The following is a 12,293-nucleotide window of genomic DNA, read 5'->3' on the forward strand; positions in this document are numbered from 1 at the left end:
AAAAATACTAAAAAGTCAATATTTTGGCTTATTTTGAATAAAAACGGACTCCTAAAATATATAAAATTAAATACTAAAAATTTTGAGGAAATAAAACTCAAAATAATATTTTTGGGCTCTTAAAAGGCTCATGAAATAAATTGGATAGAAAGTTGTCATCTCGTCCGTCCATGGTCCCGTCAACGCGATAAAATAATTAAAATACTAAAAATTATAAAAATTACTAATTATGGGTTAAATGCTTAAAAAAATAAATTAATTCATGCACAATTAATTCACATAGATATTTAAGCCGTAAATCTAAAATTTAAATAATTAAATTCCCTAATTATGCATGCGGATTTACGTATTAAAAATACCGGGTGTTACATATGATGCATGAATCCATGAATTTTCGTGTTCTAAACCACATACAATGCAACAATCGTCTTTTTCATCATAAAAAAATGTACATATGATTTAAATTGTGCGAAAGAATGAATAAAAACATGTATTTGCATTTTTAACGCACAAAAAACTTATACGGTTGCGTAGAACGTGGCTCGGGACTAACAGAACGCCAAATCTCTTGAATTAAGAAACTCAGTTCGCCTCAAAATTTTCCTGGCCATATAATTGAGAAAAAACTGAAAAAAAATATTAATGTGTTATAAATATATTATTATTATAGATGATTATCTTATTAAAGATATGTGATCAAGATAAATATATAAAGATAATATTTGTACATATGTGTATCTTGTAATCTTTTCCTATAAATAGGGATGATTGAGTTCAATGAAATTTGCACTTGAGTATTGACTCATATGAATTCTCTCTTCTCTCGTGAATTCTCTCTACTCATCTCTCTATTTCTATTATGATTTATAACACGTTATCAACACGATGCTGTAATCAACTGAGAATGAAAATAATTCTCGTTTTATTGATGTTATTGGAATAACACAACGTGTTGTCAATACTCAATTTTATGAAAGAGATATTCATTAGTGCTCTAGAAGTAGCACAATGAAAATAATTGATATATTGGTTCCCATGAATGATCATGAATATGTTGATGGCTATATAGCACAACATGACTTCACATTCAGAATTTGAAAAAAATCATGACAATGATATAATATATTGAGAATTTTGAGAGATTCGTGATTACAATTTTGATATATTGAAAGATATTCATGAATTTATGATATAATATATTGAATATTGAGATATTCAAGATTAAGATATGATATAAGATCAAATATATTGAGAATCTAAAGAGATTTTTAGTTATAATATATTGATAATCTGAATAGATTAATGATAAAGATGTGATATATGATTTCGTATATTGAGAAAGTGAAGAAATCATGATTGATATCTGATATGATATCAAATATCTACAAATATCATTGAAGAAATTGATCTCATGTCAAAATATATATATATCAATATTGAAATATTGATAAAAACATGCAAGATTTGATAATATTCGTGAAGAATATTAATATAAGATCCAAGATTTGGAAATATTCTTGAAGAATATACTTTAATGCCCTTTTGGTTGTTGAGGATCTTATAAATTGGGAAATTTAGAACAACTTCTCAATGAATATCGATATATGATCTAAAATTGTCAATATTCATAATAAAATATTATTAAAGATATATGTGAGATATATATCAAAATATATTGACTTGATATCGATTCAAATCATATATTTGTTTTTAATGCTCTAGAAGAAGCATGATATATTATTTGTCACTATTTCTATGAATAGCAGCTTGATGTTCAATGATGAACTGCATAGAATATTGATTGAAAATTATGAATGTGCGGTAGTAAGATCGCAACACTATCAATCGAAAAATAAAAATAAATGTTAAACCCAATGAATTGGACCATCATCTATATTGGACAACGACGATGATGGATTGACGGTAGCCTATGCATGATGATGTCAATGGTTTTATTTATGACTAACCTCAAGTCATTTTATTTATTTATTGAACTAATTTATTTTTGGTAAATTAAGTTTGTATTTGTTATAACTAAATTGTGGGAAACTCTAGCATGTGTTTTGTTTTGATTCACATAAATTATTTTGATGATACAAAATAAGATCTACAAAATTTGTGAATCTATTCTATTGGTTAATAAATTGCATGAGATGTCATATTAATTGAATATGCAATTTGATAATAATTTTTTCTGATTTAAGAATTTTATAGTTTAAGGATATATTGGGTTGTTAAATCTTTATGCCCTAAAATTTTTATTATGGATTTTAAATTCTTCAATTTTGATTGTGGATATAAATTTTGGATTTTTTCAAAATCATTTGATTAAGTTATCATTTTTTTTAAATGAATGATAAAATATTTTTATCACATGTTATTATTTTACATGTAGGAACATAAATTTAATGTGAGATGACATTTGTTATAGATTGAATGTCATTGTTGAAGGTAAAAGATCTACTTGGTGCATACAAGAATTTTAAAAGGTACGTCCGATTTCAAAATTTCAATTATTTTAATATAATATCTTATTTATATTATTTTGTTCAAAGAAAGACAATTATGACAATTGTCTAATTAATGTGGTCCATTTTTTTAAGTGAATGTGACAGTGCCAATGAACACAGTTGATACACTGTAGTTTAATTTTTTTAAATTCGGCACAAAATATTGAGATATACGTCATAATCAAGTATTGTACTAAACATACATCGGTATCTCGTATCACTATCGTACCTGAAGTACGTAAAAAGATTTTATTGATATCTATCAAGCAAGATATAAAAGTTTGTGGAGACCATTGATGTCTATCCAAATTATATGTTTCATCGTATGTTGATATGAATGTATGAAAGATCTTGAAGATCGTTTGATTGACGATGAAAAAAGATGATGTGCTTGATATTATAAAATAGCGATACACAATAATGATGTATATGTATTTTTGAATCTAGTAGATATTGATTTGGTTTAAATAGTATATTACAAATCAATATTTTTAGAAGAGCTAAAGAGCTCCAAAAGTATCATTGATACAAATACTTTCAGAGTTTGGCATAATAGATTGAATTGAGCATTTAAATTATATAAATAATTTAAAAACTATTGATAATGCACAAATGTTAATGAATAAGCCAAAAGTTCCTGGATCAATAAATATGAATATTTTTGAATCAAAGATCCAGAAGATTTTATGAATTTTTATTGGTTTATCAAATTTGATATCACTATCATTAGCTCAAATTGGTAGAGAATCCCTATATTATCTGGAATGAATAAATAACGTGAGCCCACGAAGCGCAACATGATGTTTGCGAAAATACGTATTGAAAAAATTTCCAGAATATATAATCAAGACAAGCTTGATAAAAAAAAAAGAGGATATTCATATCAATTTTATGATTATAAATTGTTGGTTTAGGCATCGTTTGGTTTAAGTGATAGGATAAATAATCCATAGATAAGTAATATAATGTAAATTAAAAATAAATAAAAAAAAATAGTTAATACATTATTTGATTTGATGGATAGATTATAAATTATTTGATTTAATTGATGTAAAATTACTAATTAATAAATAGATAAATAATATGACGAAAATAAGGCAAAATTGATTGGGATAAGTTATACATAGATTAATAATACATCAAACCAAACAATGCTGATTCTTTTGCCTTCAATCAACTATTAAACCATGAGAATAAATGCGTCATATTTGGAGATATCTGAAATATATATTATAAATTTTATGTCAAATGATTATGTACTGAAAGTTAATGTTTGTACGAGAAATGCACTACATAAATCTCTCGAAAAGATTGTAAATATATTGGAAATAAATTGGATCTTATGATCAATTATTTTGAGCAACAAGATTTTATGACGCGAAATTCTCATTCGTTATTCTTGTGAAACAATGTTTCTAACATTGAGGGGGAGGAAATAGAAGCTACAAGAATATTTGAAATCGACCCCAATGAAATATAAAGTGAACACGATGTTCAAAGTTTAAATCTCAAATACATTATTTGATCTTGTGTATAAGATCGTTTAGCTTCATTTATGTTCGAGTTGAACAATTTAAATCGTCTTTAGTGACGAAGAATCCCTTTAAAAAATGAGTGAATATCTCAATATGAAAAGAATAATGGAGGCTGGTCGTTGTGAAAAGAAATTAATGTCCTGCAGGATCATATCTTATATTACTTGCAAGTAAATGAAAAAGGACGCTAGAAGCGTGAACGACCAATTATTTCAATGAAACCAATTTGGATTATGTTATTCATGAAGAATAACAAGTATATTAAAATATGAGATTTCAAAAATTATTTGGGTTCGAAATGATATAATCATTCGTGTGTTTTGCTATTACGCAAAATGATGATTATTTTGAACTACAATTTGTTGAACTTTCAATAACAATGATATGTGGTAATATGAGTAAATATTAGCAAAGTTTCTCAAAGTATTTCAAGCGGATTATAAGAAAATATTTGCACTTATCGTGGATGCACTGATTTGATGGTGATACATATAGAATCATCCTCGAAGGATTTGATGCTCAAAATATTGTTTTTGCCAACTTGAAGAAGAAGAAAATATATTTGGTCTTGAAGTACCATATATATGACAAAATCAACATTTGAATCAATTTTTGGCAAATTAGTGCATAAGATTGAAATATTAAGAGTTAATAATTAAAAGTGATGCTTGCAAGAGGGAAAGCAATTAAAATTGTACTCTTTTTCCCATGTATATGATTTTTCCCACGTGGTTTTTCATAACAAGGTTTTTAATGAGACAATTAACAATTATTAAGAGATGTCGTACTCTTTTTCCTTCATTAGGATTTTGTCCTACTGTGTTTTTCCTGATAAGGTTTTAACGAGGCGCATCCATCGTCGGGAAGATTTCCAAAGAAAGTATATGTTGTTGTACTCTTTTTCCTTCGTTCAGATTTTTCCCACGGGGTTTTACTGTCAAGGTTTTAACGAGGCAACACTTGAGTCCCGATGAAGTTTCCAGACATACATCTTGCCAAATGGAGATTTTGAAGAATCGATTGCTTGTGCAAATAATCATCTAAGGGGGAGTGTTATAAATATATTATTATTATAGATGATTATCTTATTAAAGATATGTGATCAAGATAAATGTAGTGACCCTGCATGGTATCACCTACTAACTGGCAACTAATAGCATGCATTAAACTTAATACAGCAAAATAACTTAACAGAGTAAGACATGCGGAAACAAAACCATAATTTACATATCAGCTTAGTAGCATAATTCAGACTTAAATCTGTAGTGATACAACCAAATCGAAATCTTAAACAGTAAACATTATACAGCTATATCGAATCCTGCTGTATAATAAAATCCTCAAGGCTCCTGCTCCCTAGTCCTGCCTTGAACTACCAGCTCCGTCCATCCTGTGACCTGCCCCATGGAATAGGGTGTCCAAGATAACAACTAGGACGTGAGCGCTACGCCCAGTACATAGACATGAGTAAACATATGTATATAATGCATGCTGCATGATGACTGGTAAAAGATCATCTGAAAAATCATGCTCAGAACCGGCGCCATATGAGTGCTGCCACCGCACGGATCAACCTCTGGGTGCAACCACACTCGTCTAGTACACCAGAGTAGACAGACATAAATGCCCCCGCCGTCGCGGTACTCTCAGTGACAGACTATCGAGTATAGAGCTGAGCGGCTCTATAATCAGGTATAACAGGGAATAGGCTCAACGTGTATATGCGCATGACATATGAGTATAGAAAACGGTAAATCATACATCATGCCATATAATAATGCCAAATAAATGCAACATATAAACATGTATACTCGTTGGCAATCTCAGTCAATGTGTACGTACCTCTAGGCTAGTTCAAGTAAAGTAGATCCTAGGTTCCAAGCCTATATTCAAAAGTTCACCGTATCACTACATAAATTCTATAAGCCTTAACTAAGCTAATAAGTACTTCCAAAACTTAAATAGATTCCCGGACCATACCTTCGTCCGTCGATAGCCCTTTGAAGTCGCTAGTCCCGGATGACTATAACCACACCTTGGTTATTCCAGAACCTCTATTATAACCGATAGGGCCCTCAAGTGTATAACTCACACTATATAACTGAAGAAGGAAACTCGGGAATTCGTAATTCAGAAATGAACTCTGAACGGCCCTATTTATAGCCAAATTTCTCGTCTAGGATCGGAACTTCCGATTTCGGGATCGGAGCTTCCGATCCAGCTCATTGCGTGCATGTCTGCCACGCCAAGATCGGAACTTCCGATCTACGATCGGAGCTTCCGATCTGCTTTATGACCGACACTTGTCAAAACTTGCGACTGAGTCATCGATCATTTTTGACAGCTGGGGATCGGAACTTCCGTTCCAGGATCGGAGCTTCCGTTCCGATCGGAGCTTACTATCCGGGATCGGAGCATACTATTCGGGATCGGAACTTACTATCCGGCCCAAAATGAAAAAGCCCAAATTTTACTTCTGAAGTCCAATAACACTCCAAAATTGGTTAAATACCAACCCTTAATCATGTTTAACATATTATTATCTTAAAATGGTATCTGGGTTACTACATTCTCCCCACCTTTAGATATTTCGTCCGCGAAATAACATCTAAAGATAAATCAAGATAACAATATGAAACATCAAACCATGTCTTATTACAACAACGGTAATTACATCTTATATGGTAATCAAAAATACAAAGCAAACAACTCATGATATTCTGCTCGCATACGACTCTCAGTTTCCCAAGTTGCTTCTTCAACGCCTCGGCGCTGCCACTGTACCATCACAAGTGGTATAGTCTTGTTCCGAAGAACTTTCTCCTTCCTGTCTAGGATACAGATTGGTCGTTCAACAAAAGACAGATCTGGCTCTAGCTGAATATCATTAGACTGAATCACATGAGATTCATCAGCTATGTACTGTCGAAGCAACGACACATGAAAAACATGGTGTATACTGGAAAGAGATGGCGGTAAAGCCAAACGATAAGCAACATCTCCGATCTTCTCCAGTATCTGAAAAGGCCCAATGTAACGAGGAGAAAACTTGCCTTTCACACCAAATCTCATCACCTTCCTGAAAGGTGATACTCGTAGAAAAACATATTCACCAGGCTCAAACTGAAGTGGCCTGCGGTGAATATTCGCATAACTGGCTTGTCTATCTTGAGCAACTTTGATCCTATGCTTGATCAAATCTACCTTGTCTACAATCTGCTGCACCAATTCAGGACCCTCGACTTGCCGTTCCCCGACTTCATCCCAGAATAACGGAGTATGACACCGTCGACCATACAATGCCTCGAAAGGTGCCATATCAATACTACGATGATAACTGTTATTGTAGGCAAATTCAATCAAAGGTAACTGATCCTGCCAAGATAAGCCAAAATCCATGACAGAAGAACGTAGCATATCCTCCAGCATACGAATAGTGCGCTTTGACTGCCCGTCAGTCTCCGGATGATACGCAGTGCTCAAACTCAGAGTGGTACCCAACGCCTGCTGAAAACTACCCCAAAAACGTGAAGTAAATCGCGGATCTCTATCACTGACGATACTTACTGGAATCCCATGTAATCGCACAATCTCCTGGATATATAAGCGTGCCATGCGATCATAAGAATACTCCCGGTTATAAGGAATGAAATGTGCTGATTTTGTCAAACGGTCAACGACAACCCAGATAGCATCACACTGACGTGAAGTCATAGGCAAGTGGGTAACAAAATCCATAGTCACGTGCTCCCACTTCCATTCGGGAATCTCAAGATTCTGCAGTAATCCACCTGGTCGTCGATGTTCAGCCTTGACCTGTTGACAAACCAAACATCTCGAAACAAATTGATACACACTTCGCTTCATCCCCTTCCACCAGAATCTAGTTCGCAAGTCCTTATACATTTTCATACTTCCAGGATGAACTGATAATCGACTCCTGTGAGCTTGAGATAGAATATCATTCCTGAGCTCCGCAACATTAGGTACAACCACTCTATTGGATAGGCACAATAAACCATCTGCCTGAAAATGGAATCCAGATGTATTAACTCCATTGGCTAGACGTGCCAATCGCTGAGTCTTAACATCAGATATCTGAGCATCTCTGATTCGAGAATACAATGCTGGCTCAGATAGAATAGTATACAAACGAACCCCATTCCTCCCTTTCTTGTGCTTGAACGTAAAACTCAATGAACAGCACTCTTGAATCATATGAGATATTTCATTAGTCTGAAGTGCAGACAGTCTCACCTGCCGACTCAAGGCATCAGCAGTAAGATTAGCAGAACCTGGATGATATTTGATTTCACAATCATAATCCTTCAGGAGATCCATCCAGCGTCTTTGTCGCATATTCAACTCTGCCTGAGTGAATAAATACTTCAAACTCTTGTGATCCGTAAATATCTCAAATTTCTCGCCATAAAGATAATGTCTCCAAATCTTGAGCGCAAATACAATGGCGGCTAACTCGAGATCATGCACTGGATAGTTATTCTCATGCGTCTTCAACTGTCGAGAAGCATAGGCAATAACATGTCCATGCTGTGTCAACACACATCCCAACCCCTGACCAGAGGCATCAGTATAGACAACATAACCTCCTGATCCAGAAGGTAGAGCTAACACAGGTGCAGTAGTAAGACGTCTACGCAGCTCGTGAAATGACTCCTCACAATCCGAGGACCAAATGAAGGCAATATCTTTCCATGTAAGCTGAGTCAAAGGCCTTGCCAACTGTGCAAAATTCTCGATGAACCGACGGTAATATCCAGCTAGACCCAAGAAACTACGAATCTCAGCAACCGTCGTCGGACGAGACCAGTTCAGCACTGCCTCTATCTTACTAGGATCAACAGATATCCCTTCATTAGAAATCACATGACCGAGAAATACTACCCGATCAAGCCAAAATTCACACTTGCTCAATTTCGCATATAGCTGCTTATCTCGTAACGTCTGTAGAAAAATCCTCAAATGCTGTGCATGCTCATCCTTGTCATGAGAATAGACAAGAATATCATCTATGAAGACGATGACAAATCTATCCAGATAATCTCGAAATACCTGATTCATCAGATTCATAAAGACTGCCGGTGCATTCGTCAAACCGAATGGAATTACCAGAAACTCATAATGCCCGTATCTGGTCCTGAAAGCAGTCGTAGATATATCTGAGTCTCGTACCCACATCTGATGGTATCCAGATCTTAGATCTATCTTCGAATAAACAGAAGTACCCTGTAGTTGATCGAACAGATCATCAATCCGCGGCAAATGATACTTATTCTTGATGGTGACACGATTCAACTGCCTGTAATCAATACATAATCGCATCGATCCATCTTTTTTCTTGACAAACAAAACAGGTGCTCCCCACGGAGAAACACTCGGACGAATATATCCCTTATCAAGAAGATCTTGCAACTGCTGTTTCAATTTCCTCATCTCTGACGGTGCCAGACGATAAGGTGCTCGGGATATAGGCGTAATTCCTGGTACTAGATCAATACCAAATTCAACCTCTCGAACCGGATGAAAACCAGGAATCTCATTAGGGAATACGTCAGGAAACTCGCTGACAACCGGTAGCTGATCAATACCCGTACTACTCATGGACATATCAACTGCATAGATGAGGTAGCCCTCCCCACCTGACTCCAAGACATGACATGCCTTCAGAGCCGAAACAAGTGGCATCGGAGGTCGCGCACCCTCACCATAAAAGTACCAACTATCACCCTCAACGGGATGAAACTGTACCAAACGCTGATAACAATCCACAGTAGAGTGATACAAAGTCAGCATATCTATTCCCAAGATACAGTCAAAATCCGTCATCGCTAATATCATCAAATTAGCCGATAACACATTACCCTCAAACTCCAGAAGGCAACCCATCACTAGACGCTTAGTTACTATCTCTTGCTCCAACGGAGTAGATACAACTAAATCCATATCTAATGATACATAAGGTAATCTATGTCTCTTAACGAAGCGACTAGAAATAAAGGAATGCGATGCTCCAGTATCAATTAATACAAGTGCAGGAATACCACATAACAAGAAGTTACCTGCCAACATGCGATCGCTTCCCTCAGTAGCCTGCTCCTGAGACAGAGCAAACACCTGCCCTTGAGTCTGGGGACGATAACCAGAAGAACTCTGTGGTGCTGGCTGCTGACGTGGAACAATAGAAGCCTGAGATCCAACCTGTGATCCCGATCCACTAGCAGAACCCATGCGCTGAGGACAATCTCTCCGCAAATGTCCCTGCTGACCACAAATATAACAAGCACCAGTAGCTCTCCGACATGAAGCTGCAGGATGCTTCCCTCCACAATGGCTACAAAACTCCTCCTTCTTCTTCTTCTTCCCAAAACGGAACATACCTCGTGAACCACGAGATCCAGATGAAGTAGTAGGATTAGAAGAAGACGTAGGTCCGGATTGCACAACAGATTGAGCTCGAGGCTCAAAAGATCCACTAGGCTGTGCTGGCATCATCAATTGTGCACGCCTGTTGCTAGTCTCCACAAGACGGCAACGGTTCACCAAAGTCTCAAAAGATACCGGGTCATCACAGACGACAACCTGAGAGTAGATATCTTGGTTCAAACCTTGTAAAAAGATATCGTACTTCGATGCATCACTCTCATTAATATGAGGACTGAAAGGTAGCAGATCAAAAAATCGTTGCTGATATTGATCAATAGTCATTGATCCTTGCCTCAGAGTAAGCAACTCCATAGATCGTGCTTGGCGAACAGCCGGAGGAAAATACAATTTCTGGAACTCCCGACAGAAATCCCCCCAAGTCACCTGTCCTCTCTCAGTACGTGCCTGAGCAGCTTTGGCATCCCACCAAAAACGTGCTCTATCCTCTAGAACGAATTCTAGAACTTCCAATTTCTGATCCTCAGTACAATCGAAAGCACGAAAAGTACTCTCGAGTTTAGACATCCAACTCCTCGCCTGTTCAGGATTCTCGCCTCCCACCAAGGGTTTCGGTCCTACTTGCATAAACTTATTGATAGAGTAGCGACGTCTACCCTCATGATGACGATGTTGATCATCATGATGGCGGTGATGACGATGATGATGACCACCTCCCTGGCCAACACTACCGTGACTCTCGTCAGCCATATCCTGAAAAGAATTGCACATTAAAACCCCAAATGCGCAAGAATTACTCAAGACTAAACTAAATCCCAAGTAATAATCCCAAAATCTATACATGCTCTGATACCAAAAATGTAGTGACCCTGCATGATATCACCTACTAACTGGCAACTAATAGCATGCATTAAACTTAATACAGCAAAATAACTTAACAGAGTAAGACATGCGGAAACAAAACCATAATTTACATATCAGCTTAGTAGCATAATTCAGACTTAAATCTGTAGTGATACAACCAAATCGAAATCTTAAACAGTAAACATTATACAGCTATATCGAATCCTGCTGTATAATAAAATCCTCAAGGCTCCTGCTCCCTAGTCCTGCCTTGAACTACCAGCTCCGTCCATCCTGCGACCTGCCCCATGGAATAGGGTGTCCAAGATAACAACTAGGACGTGAGCGCTACGCCCAGTACATAGACATGAGTAAACATATGTATATAATGCATGCTGCATGATGACTGGTAAAAGATCATCTGAAAAATCATGCTCAGAACCGGCGCCATATGAGTGCTGCCACCGCACGGATCAACCTCTGGGTGCAACCACACTCGTCTAGTACACCAGAGTAGACAGACATAAATGCCCCCGCCGTCGCGGTACTCTCAGTGACAGACTATCGAGTATAGAGCTGAGCGGCTCTATAATCAGGTATAACAGGGAATAGGCTCAACGTGTATATGCGCATGACATATGAGTATAGAAAACGATAAATCATACATCATGCCATATAATAATGCCAAATAAATGCAACATATAAACATGTATACTCGCTGGCAATCTCAGTCAATGTGTACGTACCTCTAGGCTAGTTCAAGTAAAGTAGATCCTAGGTTCCAAACCTATATTCAAAAGTTCACCGTATCACTACATAAATTCTATAAGCCTTAACTAAGCTAATAAGTACTCCCAAAACTTAAATAGATTCCCGGACCATACCTTCGTCCGTCGATAGCCCTTTGAAGTCGCTAGTCCCGGATGACTATAACCACACCTTGGTTATTCCAGAACCTCTATTATAACCAATAGGGCCCTCAAGTGTATAACTCACACTATAT

This window comes from Henckelia pumila, chromosome 2, assembly GCF_033568475.1.
Source record: "Henckelia pumila isolate YLH828 chromosome 2, ASM3356847v2, whole genome shotgun sequence".
Classification (NCBI taxonomy): Eukaryota; Viridiplantae; Streptophyta; class Magnoliopsida; order Lamiales; family Gesneriaceae; genus Henckelia; species Henckelia pumila.